Source organism: Ictidomys tridecemlineatus, chromosome 13 (genome assembly GCF_052094955.1).
Source record: "Ictidomys tridecemlineatus isolate mIctTri1 chromosome 13, mIctTri1.hap1, whole genome shotgun sequence".
Classification (NCBI taxonomy): domain Eukaryota; kingdom Metazoa; phylum Chordata; class Mammalia; order Rodentia; family Sciuridae; genus Ictidomys; species Ictidomys tridecemlineatus.
The window spans coordinates 21,684,002-21,694,369 of NC_135489.1; the positions used below are offsets into that span (position 1 = coordinate 21,684,002).

Consider the following 10,368-nt stretch of genomic DNA (forward strand, 5'->3'; position numbering starts at 1 on the left):
CAAGGGTGGGGGTGGGGGAGAACGGCTACTATAGCTATTTCTCACTGTAGGCAGGTGAGCTTGATGTAAGTCCCAGGCAGGACCTGAAAATTAATTATAAAAGACACAATTTGTAAACACTTATGAAAGAATGCAAGGCTACTGGGAGCCAGCATGGGTTCACTTAGAACAAATTATTGCAGATTGAAACAGCTGGAAAATGCCACAGATGAATCATATCCAGATCTTAGCAAAGCATTTTATAATATGATCATGATATTGTTGTTAAATACCTAAGTTAAATTTGACCTCAAGTACACATTATGGTGACTCACTAGAAACTCTTCTAGGAAGTGTTACTATGATCAATGCCAATGGATGACCAGTTAGAAGATAATTCTCAGAGAGCTCTACTTCCCCTCAACCCTATAACAAGAGTCTTTTAATTGCCAAGGATAGAGACAGTCAAATTCTTGACAAATTAGTTGTGGATATAAAACCAGAAGGTATCACTCAGATATTTGGTGACACATTTAAAATTCCAAAAGAGCCCAGTAGAATGGAAAAGCAAAATGGATCTATACATGAAATGAACAATAATATTTGTAAAAGGACTACATTTAGGTTCTACAAATAAAGGATGTGAAAAAGGGTTTAGACTTCAACTGAATGTAAAGAAATATCCAGTCAAAAATCCAGTGACAAAATATGCCACATTAGGGACAATGCTGTACCCAAGCTGCTCTGCAAGGTTCCTCAGGTTTCTTTGCCCACAGACTGCCTTAATTCCAAAATTGTATGACCTCCCTCTTTTTTTTTTCTTTTAATTCCCTCTTCTTCCTTTATCACTCTTGTAAATACAGGTATCCTCCATAGAATTCAGAGTTAAAATATACTACTAGTATAGGTCCTACTTAATGTGTATTATATATTTAATGTATAACTTTTAATTAAGTATACTATATAGCACATTAAATATAATATGAAATGCAACTATACACATATATATGTATATATAATATGCAATGTATATTTTAATATAAACTGTAAATAATTGATATATTAATACCATGTAATTTTAATTTTGTTCTAATATTATATATTATTATAAATAATCTCCAATGATTTGGGAGTAATTGCAAGTGGTTAAATCCCCTACTCTGTAAGGAAGTAAGTATGAAATAGATACTAAGAAAATGGTTTTTCATGGTCCTGTCAGTGGAAAGAGGAGGAGTGAGAATGCATGCCCAGCTACTGCCCCTTTAAGAGCAGATATGTTTTCCTGTGCAGGGGAAGAGGAGCATGCTACCATGCTGTCACCATTTATATGCTTGTTACATATCATGCTTTATGCCAGGCACTTTAAGTGTGTTATCCTGTTTAATCCTCATAACAATCTTGCTAAGTACTTCTTTTCTCGTTTGCAGATGGAAAGCCTGAAACTAAGAAAATTAAAATTGCTAGGCAATATCACACAGTTAATAAAGAGAGGAGCTCACACCTGAGTAGCTCCACCTACTCCAGGATACCTATGCCACCAGCAGAGTCTACTGGCCACTCTGCTCCAGGCTACGTACCTACCTGTAAGCCCACCATTAGAACCAGCTGCTCAGAGAGGCACCATCTCTTCTCTGTGGCTAGCAGTGCCTTCTTGGTTATGGGCTGTGTCTTTAGTTAAATCATGAATTACTGTAAAAGCTCTAGCTGAGGAACCCATAAAGAGTGCACAAAATGTGTTCTGCTAGTGACGTCCTCTGAGAAATGGTCAGGGAACTTATCCTGAATTCGAGAAAATATTGGTTCATGATACTGCAAACATCTTATAATGGCTGGGATGTCTGAGTCTTAGCAATCTGAATGGATATTCTTCATATCCTGTCAAACACAGTCCCTACCCAGCCTCCCAGCTGCCCACAGGGAAAGCAGAGCTGGCTCCATTTCAATAGTTGTCTTCACAAGTTTTCCTCAGCAACATGGGTAGTTTTTTCTATAATAACCCATGGCAATGGAAGGGAAAAAAAAGCCTTATTGATTTCCAAAATGGGAAAAGAGCTTTCCTTCTATCTTAGAAAATAACAAAAGCAAGTTCTTTTGCACATAGAAAAGTATCATTTTTGCACTTGAATACTCTTGAAAATTGGTACTTTGGCACAACTCTATCACTGGTACTGAGGGAATACTCCTTTGGAGACTGGTAAAACTGCTTCAGAAATAGCCTATTTGTTGCTACAGTACTGAAGTACAGAGGTTTAATTGAATAATTTCTTGTTTCTGGTTCTACCTTGTGAAGCATTGCAGAGGCTCAACTGCTGGCCTTGATCCATGAGAAATTTAGGATGTTTTGTCCTTTTACAGTGTGGGCTCTCATGTCCACAGCAGTGACAGAGCCCAAGAAAAAGGAGAAAGGGAACAAGCTCATCTTTTTGTGATGGTAAAGGATACGAGGGAAACTTGAGGAATCTTGGAAGAAAGGTTGGATTCTTCATTAGGCAAAGTAATAGATAAGAGAAGGGGGAGATTCTACTCTAAGCTTCTGTAACATAAAAGGACTGGCACATTTATATGTCACACATTTACTTACCATTATCAAACCATTAAGATCTAATGCTCCAGAGGGTGAAGCAAGAACATTTGCCTAATGATATTTTTTTAAAAAATAGGACAGTATAGGCATTTTAACTTCTGCATATGGTATTGCCTTTGGTCATGAACATATTGGCTGCATATCCAAACCTGATTAATTAGTAGGAGTTTTGTGTAGGTTCATGTATATTTCACAAAATATAGAAATGTAATTTTTCAAAGAAATTGTTTTAGGTCGTTCAAAAGTAAAAAAGCCCATGCAGTCAAAGAGTTTAAATTGTTTCTTCTTCATGTGACAACAAAATCTTTTACGTAGATATATTCATGTACATATTTTTTCTTGGGACATTTGGCCTTTTCCTTGAAAAGGAAGGAAGACTTTCCAATGCAAGTATTTTCTTAAGGATTCAGTGAGCAAAATTGACAACAGGAGGTGGGTTATCTGAAGACAGCACCTCTATGTAATGGACTAAGCTGTAGGCCTGAAAGATGACACTAGGAAAAATATTTAATGCCAAGCCATTTCATGACATCCCAAGTGAAAATGTGGAAAAAAAAATATTCTCATAGTGTTATATGATCCTACTTTTCTAACATACACTCATGTACACACACACACACACACACATACACATTTTCTAACATGGTGAAAGAGCATATATTTAAGACCAGTGAAACCTAAGTTTAAGTCAGATCTGTATACTATAAGACTTCAGTCAAGTTACACTCTCTGAGCCTCTACTTCCACCTCTATAAAATACAAACACAAATATGTTTCAAGAGTCATTGTGTCTATCCAATCTCTTCTCAACACGGCCATACTGCTCCTTCTAAAGTACATGTCAGATTGAGTCACTCTGCTCCAAACCCTTCAATGGTTCTCCCCCTAGCTCATCTTACTCAAAGTTCAGCTTCTCTACAGTGTTCCGTAATGACCTGCCCCTCCATTCTTGGTCACTCTATGACCTTGCCTCCTAGGTGTTCCTCTGTTCAGCTCAGGGCTCCAGCCACAGGTCTTCTGACCTTCCTGAACCACACAGGGCACCCACTCGCCTCAGGGCCTCTGCACACACTTCTCATCTCCGGAGAATTTCCAGCCAAATATCTGAATGATTTTCTCCCTGATTTCTTTAGAGTTTTGCTCAAACATCACTTCCTTGGGGAAGGCTTCCCCGACCTCCTTGTTGGTGAAGCTGTCTGAAGGGTACCATTTTAAGCATCAGAATCAGGGCTGTTATGGTTTAGATGTGAGGTATTCTCCAAAAGATCATGCACGAGACAATGCAAGAAAGTTTAGAGGTAAAATGATTGGGTCATGAAAGTTTTAACCTAATCAGTGCATTACTCCCCTGATAGGATTACTTGGATGGTAATGGTAGGTAGGTAGGGTGCTACTGTAGGAGGTAGGTCACTGGGGATATGCCTTTGAGATACATATTTAGTCCCTCTTGAGTAGAGCTCTGTGCTTGCTTCCTGGTGTGATGTCCTAAGCCAGTTTTTCCTGCCACACTCTTCCACCATTAAGTTTTGCCTCACCTTGAATTCCAAGGAATGGAGCTGGCCTTCTGTGGATTTAGACCTCTGAAAATGAGAGCCCTAAAATAAACTTTCTCTCCTCTATGTGTTCTTGTCAGATCTTTGGGACACCGTGGAGAAAAATCAGACTAAAACTAGAACTTCCCACTCATCCTTTAGATCTCAATGCCATTGTTTCTTCCTTAGAAAAATCATTGCCGAAATAGATCAGATTCTCCTGTTGGAACTTCTCACATCTCCACGTGCATCTCCATCAGTGCACTTACCACAGTGGTGGTGATTTTGCCTGTGTTGTTGAATAAGATTGTCTTTCTCCCTAGACTATGACCATAGTGAAAATACAGTTTTTTTTTTGTTGTTGTTTTTTTTTTGCATACCATCCTATTTTCAGCAGGGCAAATAGTGACTGGTACTTAGTAGGTGCTCAGTATGAGCTTTTCAAAGGAGTGACTGTACTGACTTCACATGCAGAAGCTGGGGAAGAAAAAAGACTCATGGTCTTGGACCAGGGATCCCAGCCCCCTTTCAGTTGTGTCTCAACAGACAGTTGCTGTGCCAGGAAAGGATAAGTCCTGAAGATCAGTTCCAGTGTAACATCCAGTGCCAAAACTGTGTCCTGGCATTGAGAATGGGAGATGGAAAAGAAGATGGGGATCAACACCTGAGATTAAGTACAAGGGGGAGGACCCACACTAGAGAGAATCAGGATGATTATACAAAATGTACTTTGTAATAAAGAGTTTAAAGTTGTCTGTCAAAGGTTATTCGCACTCTGGAAAAATTCTTGTCAATTTAATGTAAGTGGAAATACAGGATCTACAACTATGATTCACACTATTGATTGCCATTGTATAGAAATTGCACAAGAAGAAAAAAATTAGGATGACACAAAATAAAATGCTATTCAGAGGTGAGAACATGAGTGGTACATTTATTTCCTTTTTTTAGACCTTTTGAATAATATAGAATTAACATGATTCACTGTTAAAATCAGAAAAACATTAGAATGTAATGGACACCTCTTGTCTTTATTTTCTCTAACCACTCATCTTTCAGACTGCTGATCCTCCATTTCCCTGTACAGAACCAAGCATTCTTCCTCCTTATCTCAGGATGTTCTTTGGATGTTTACCCCCGCCATGGTGTCGTGCTAGGAATGTGACCATGATCTACCTAGAACCAAAGCAATGCATGGAGGTGGTGCTGGAAGGCTTGGGCAGAGTGGAAGTGTGCTCCTGTTGGACCTGAGCTTGGGTGGGGCAGGGCTGTGTTCCCACTGGACTTGAGCTGAGAGACTTCACGTCTGGAAGCTGTTTCCTTTTTTGTGAGCCAGAGGGAAGAGGCTGCCCGAGGATTAGTCACACATGACGGGAAAGAAAAGCCGAGAGGTAGAGGGAAGCAGAGTCCTTCTCACATCTTCTGAGCCTCTGAAGAAGTTCAGATAGGAAACAATCATATCCCCAATCGACTTCTTAGTTACATGAACTATCAAATCTATTGTGTTTATTCAGTTTGGTTTGGGTTTCTGAAACCAGCAAAGTCATGAGTGATGTGCAAAAATGACCTTGTTTTGTCCTTGTGCATGGGTGTCGACGGCAGGATGGGATGTGTATAGGATGAGTTGGCCTTTACAATTGCTATGTCTCTGACTACTACATACATAGGGCCTTCTAGGGAATCTTCATGGTTCTGAGAGATGGTGAATTAGTCTGAAAACAGTTCTCAAAAGGCCAATGTTACAGCATCCTATATCCATCACTGTAGTTTCCCCTGAATCAACAAACTGAAAGCTGTGTTTTCCCCAAACATAATTTTCACAAATATTATTATCTTTTTATTTTGTAATGAGAAAATTCCCATATTTTTTGGCTAATGTGAATATCGAAATAACTGAGGAATCTTGATAAAACAGCTACCTTCTACTTAACAGCATATGATCTGTTCATTTAGATTGACATGCATACTTTAAATCGCATAAAGTCTACATAGTATGTTAACTTAGAAATATTTTCCCATGCTTAACTTTTAACAACTAACCTCATCTTCTTCGCATGTCCTTTTTATCATTCACGTCTTCACCAGCTATTTCTCAGTCATGCCTAAAATAGTTTTTCAGAGCATCTTACCTAATACTGTTGAGATGCAGCCATTTTGAATCCATGAGTACCTCAGACCAAAAGTAGTTATTTCCCATAGAATCATGGTAATTTCATTTTCATATTTTCTTCATAGACATAGAACTAGTGTCTTCAAAACATAACCATGTTCAATAAAATCATCATTAAAAGGTTTGTTTACAATGACCTCAAATATCTTGTAATCTTGAGATTATATCTTTAGAAATAATTACTAACTTTATGATAATTCTTTTAGCATTAAAAATAACTAATTATGTTAGTGACCTGTGTAAACATACTTAACTGTTATTGATTGAGATCAGTTCAGAGGCTTTTTCTTTTCCCCTTTTAAGAAGTGCTCTATAATATTTTCCAATGTAGGATAAGAGATAACTCTCTTGGGGGAAAAAAATCTTCGCTTGGAGTGTATGTACTGTTTGGGGTATGAGCATGAACAACTGAAAGACAAACTGTTCCTAAATGCACAACGCTTTTGACACCAGAGTTGTGTGGTTTCCAAATACCAAGCATTTCTTCAGTTCTCCATGAATACCTACCTGGAGTCCTATAATACAGCCCTGGCATTAACTACCCAGAGTTAGTACAGATCCCACAGGTTCAGGGCTCAGTCCCCCAAAACTGTCGTGATCTGCTGCTAGTCTCAAGTAGCAGGTATTCAGGTTATAACTCATAGCTCTGTCTGACTTGACTATAAAAATTGTATATTCCACAACCTCTCCTTCATGTTTGATTATTTGCTCTCGAGACACACAATACTCAGGGGGAACGCTTTTCTTACATTTTTCAGTTTTCTGTAAGGGATATTATCAATAGTCAGATAAAAACATATACAGGGCAAAGTCTGGAAATCTGCTGTCCTGATGGAGTTGGGGTACACCACCCTCCACACACATGGATGATCTCAGCAACCCCCAAACTCTCCAAACTTTATGCAGGTTCCATTATGCTGGCGTAAAGAACTAAACCATTGGTCACTGACAAGGGAACTCAATCTCCAGACCCTCTCTGGAAGTGGCAGGTATGGGAAGGGAGAGAAGGGGATGAAATTGCCAGCCCTCCAATCACATGGCTATTTCCTCTGATGACTAACCCCCTGACTGAAGCTTTCTAGGGACCCCAGCCACCATTCATCCTATGAACATACAAAAAGACTCTCATTTTCCTGCATATTCTACAAGCTCTTGCGTCAGGAAAAAAAAAAATTATGCCAAAAGATGTTTCTGGTACCACTATCACTCAGGAAAGTACAAGGGTTTTAAGAATTCTGTGTCAGGAACAGGGAGCTGAGACCCAGTATCTATTTCTTATTATGTCACAACAGGTAGGATACACCCCAGCCCTTGCTGAACTCACTGTCTAGAAAGCCAAACAAATGGACAGAGAGACAAGTGCAATTCGGTGCCACAAGTGCTGAGACCTGTGGAGTACAGGACATTGGGGGAGGGGGCACCACGGTGATGATGACAACAACGATGACAACATCGAAGAAGAGTGTTTCTTCCGGATTCCAGAAGGTCCAGAAAGACTGAGGAAGGAATATACAGGTGGCCCCTAATAAAGAGTAAAAACAAAGAAAGAGCAATGTGTGTGGCCATAGAGGCAGCGTGGGGTGCCCCTGGGAGGAAAGGGTGGGATGTCCAGGCAGGAGACTAGCAGTAGCAACAGCAGAGGTGAAAGGAAGACTGTCTCATCCTTCTAAAAAATCAGTTGGTTTCATTTTTCCTTTGTTCGTTTACTTTTTTTTTTTTTTAATTTCACTGTGCTGAGAACTAGTGAAGACACTATTAGAAAAACAAATTCCTGGATTTTGAAAGCTCTAGGGTCCAAGACAATATAGCATTTCCCTGCCAGATGGGCAAATACTAGAAATAACCAGCGTTCATATCAAAGGCCAAATTCATGGTCATTTGAAAAGTGCATGAATTTCCCAGAAGCAAATTCATTTTAAAGAGCCATATTAGTCAAGCTTTCCCTGTCCCTGCTGTAGGCAAATCACCTCCATTGAGAGGTGTCCCCAATACTGGGGACACATCTGCTTAATGAGAGCTGAGATGTACTTCCTAAGCTGGCACCTGCATTCAAAAATATATTTTGAGCTTTTACTGTGGGTGAGCATAGTGCTAAGTGGTATGTATGTATGACACAAGATTGAACCCATCACCAGTTCCTGCTAGTTGATGAAAAGTTTAGTCTGGGAAGTGAAAGAGGCTTCTACATTAGGACTAACTTCAGTACCAAACACACATGGATGGTATATCATGGTGTGCTCTCTCGGATCCTCTTCTAATTGTTTCTTAGAGCTATGAGACTTTAACATGTAAATAAAACATACATGTGTAGAGGCAGAGGAAGGCCTCCCCTTAAGGCGTATTACCATGAAATCATTTTCAGAATTTGGCAAATCAAATGGGAGTTAAGAATGTAAAATATAGGGCTGGAGTTGTAGCTCAGTGGTAGAGTACTTACCTCCCATGTGTGAGCCACTGGGTTCGATCCTCAGCACCACATAAAAATAAAGAAAATAAAGATATTGTGTCCATCTACAACTCAAAAAATAAAAATATAGATAAGATTAGCAGTTGAACTTCCTGGATGCAAAACCTCTGGCTTCCAGCTCTTCATATCCTCTCTAGTAGGACAGAATTAGACCCAGAGTTGGGGGCAGATCAGACTTTCAAGTTTTTCTTAATTGGTTATGACTCTTAAGGCTGGAGAGTTACAGACACTCAACATGAACAAAATATTATGAAAACTCAAGGATTGGTGAACAATATCCTTGAAACAGATGTGAACTGAGGTGGAAGAAGGGAAGCTGGGCAGGCAGTAAAGACCTGGGATTGTGTCACTTTTGACTTTGGGCAAGGTCATTTATAAAATTACGGAGCTGACCTGGTTGGTAATTCCAGAACTGGTTTGTATATCAGAGTCATCAGGGATGTTTATTAAAAATGTAGATGTGCAGGCTCTATCCCATACCTGCCAAATCATTACCTCATTGGGGTGATAAGCATCTACACTGTTAACACTTCCAAGTAATTTTATAAAGGAAGTTTACTACAAGTGTCACTGATGAAATCTCAAAATCAAGTGATCGCTAGGGTTCACTACAATTCTAAATTCTTCTGATTTTGTAATCAAACATGATTTTAAAATAAGTGTGCCCTAACTGAAGGCTTAGTAAGGAATAGCCTATTGATTGATCAAAAGTACCTGAGTTGGTAAATCTGTTCTAAATTATATATAAGATAGTGAAGTTACACTATGCCTAAAATTGACCTTGACTCTCACAACTAGATGAATAAATGCCTCAGGGAGCCAGATATTGTTCTTGTTCCCTTTATGTAGCTCCCAGGTTTGAATCTTGCAAAAAGTCTTTGCTAATGTTTTTTAGATGCACCAATTACCCTGCGAAGAGTGTATCTACTGTTGGCTAATTAAGGTGCTATTTACCAGTTGAATAGGAAATGTCATTATGTACTTGCTTCACTGGCACAAGATCTTAATCAGACCTTCACTGAAGCATTTCAAGGTACTGGCATTAGAAGCTTTGAGCTTCTCTGGTGAAAAATCCCAAAGGAAGTAATGTAAGACCATAAAGCGATAAGATGCCTTACCTAAAATGAAGAAATTTCACAATAAATGAAAAAAACTTAGAAAAATTTGCAGAATCTCAAACTTATGATGAAAAACAATCAAGAAAAACATTGTGCAAAATGCACACTAAAACAAATTAGCTTCCCCATGTTAATACTGAAACCCACCAACACATTACCTTGTATTATCAGGCTTGTACATTTTTCTGTAGACTTTAGAATAAAGATTCTTGTGCTTTGTTATATATTTGAACTCTTGAATGTGTTACTGATTATGGACACATACGATTTTAAACTTTGCATGTTCAACTGGCTAAAACTTAGACAATCTAGAAAACTGCTATCCTATCAGGTGCTGTGCCCTATGAGATGTCAGTCAAGGCTCAGGGTATACATGCATCACAATGTAGTGGTCTGTTGTACCAAACCAGAGAACATTCAGCCTAGCCTCAGTGAATAGATACTTCTGATCCATATTTCCAAGTTAGCATGTTCACTCTGGAAGCTCACCATAGGAGATAGAGCATAGGTCTTCTTCT

The 10,368-nt window shown here is 39.0% G+C and overlaps 1 long non-coding RNA gene across 1 annotated transcript; it reads right to left on the reverse strand.

Annotated features, from left to right (window-relative positions):
- Positions 1-5,009: 5,009 nt before the first annotated feature.
- On the reverse strand, positions 5,010-9,894 carry LOC120885554 (uncharacterized). The gene is made up of 2 exons (XR_005728227.2): positions 8,703-9,894; positions 5,010-7,787 (listed from the first exon to the last, which is right to left on the reverse strand). It is a non-coding gene; the product is annotated as an uncharacterized LOC120885554 (long non-coding RNA).
- Positions 9,895-10,368: the final 474 nt, after the last annotated feature.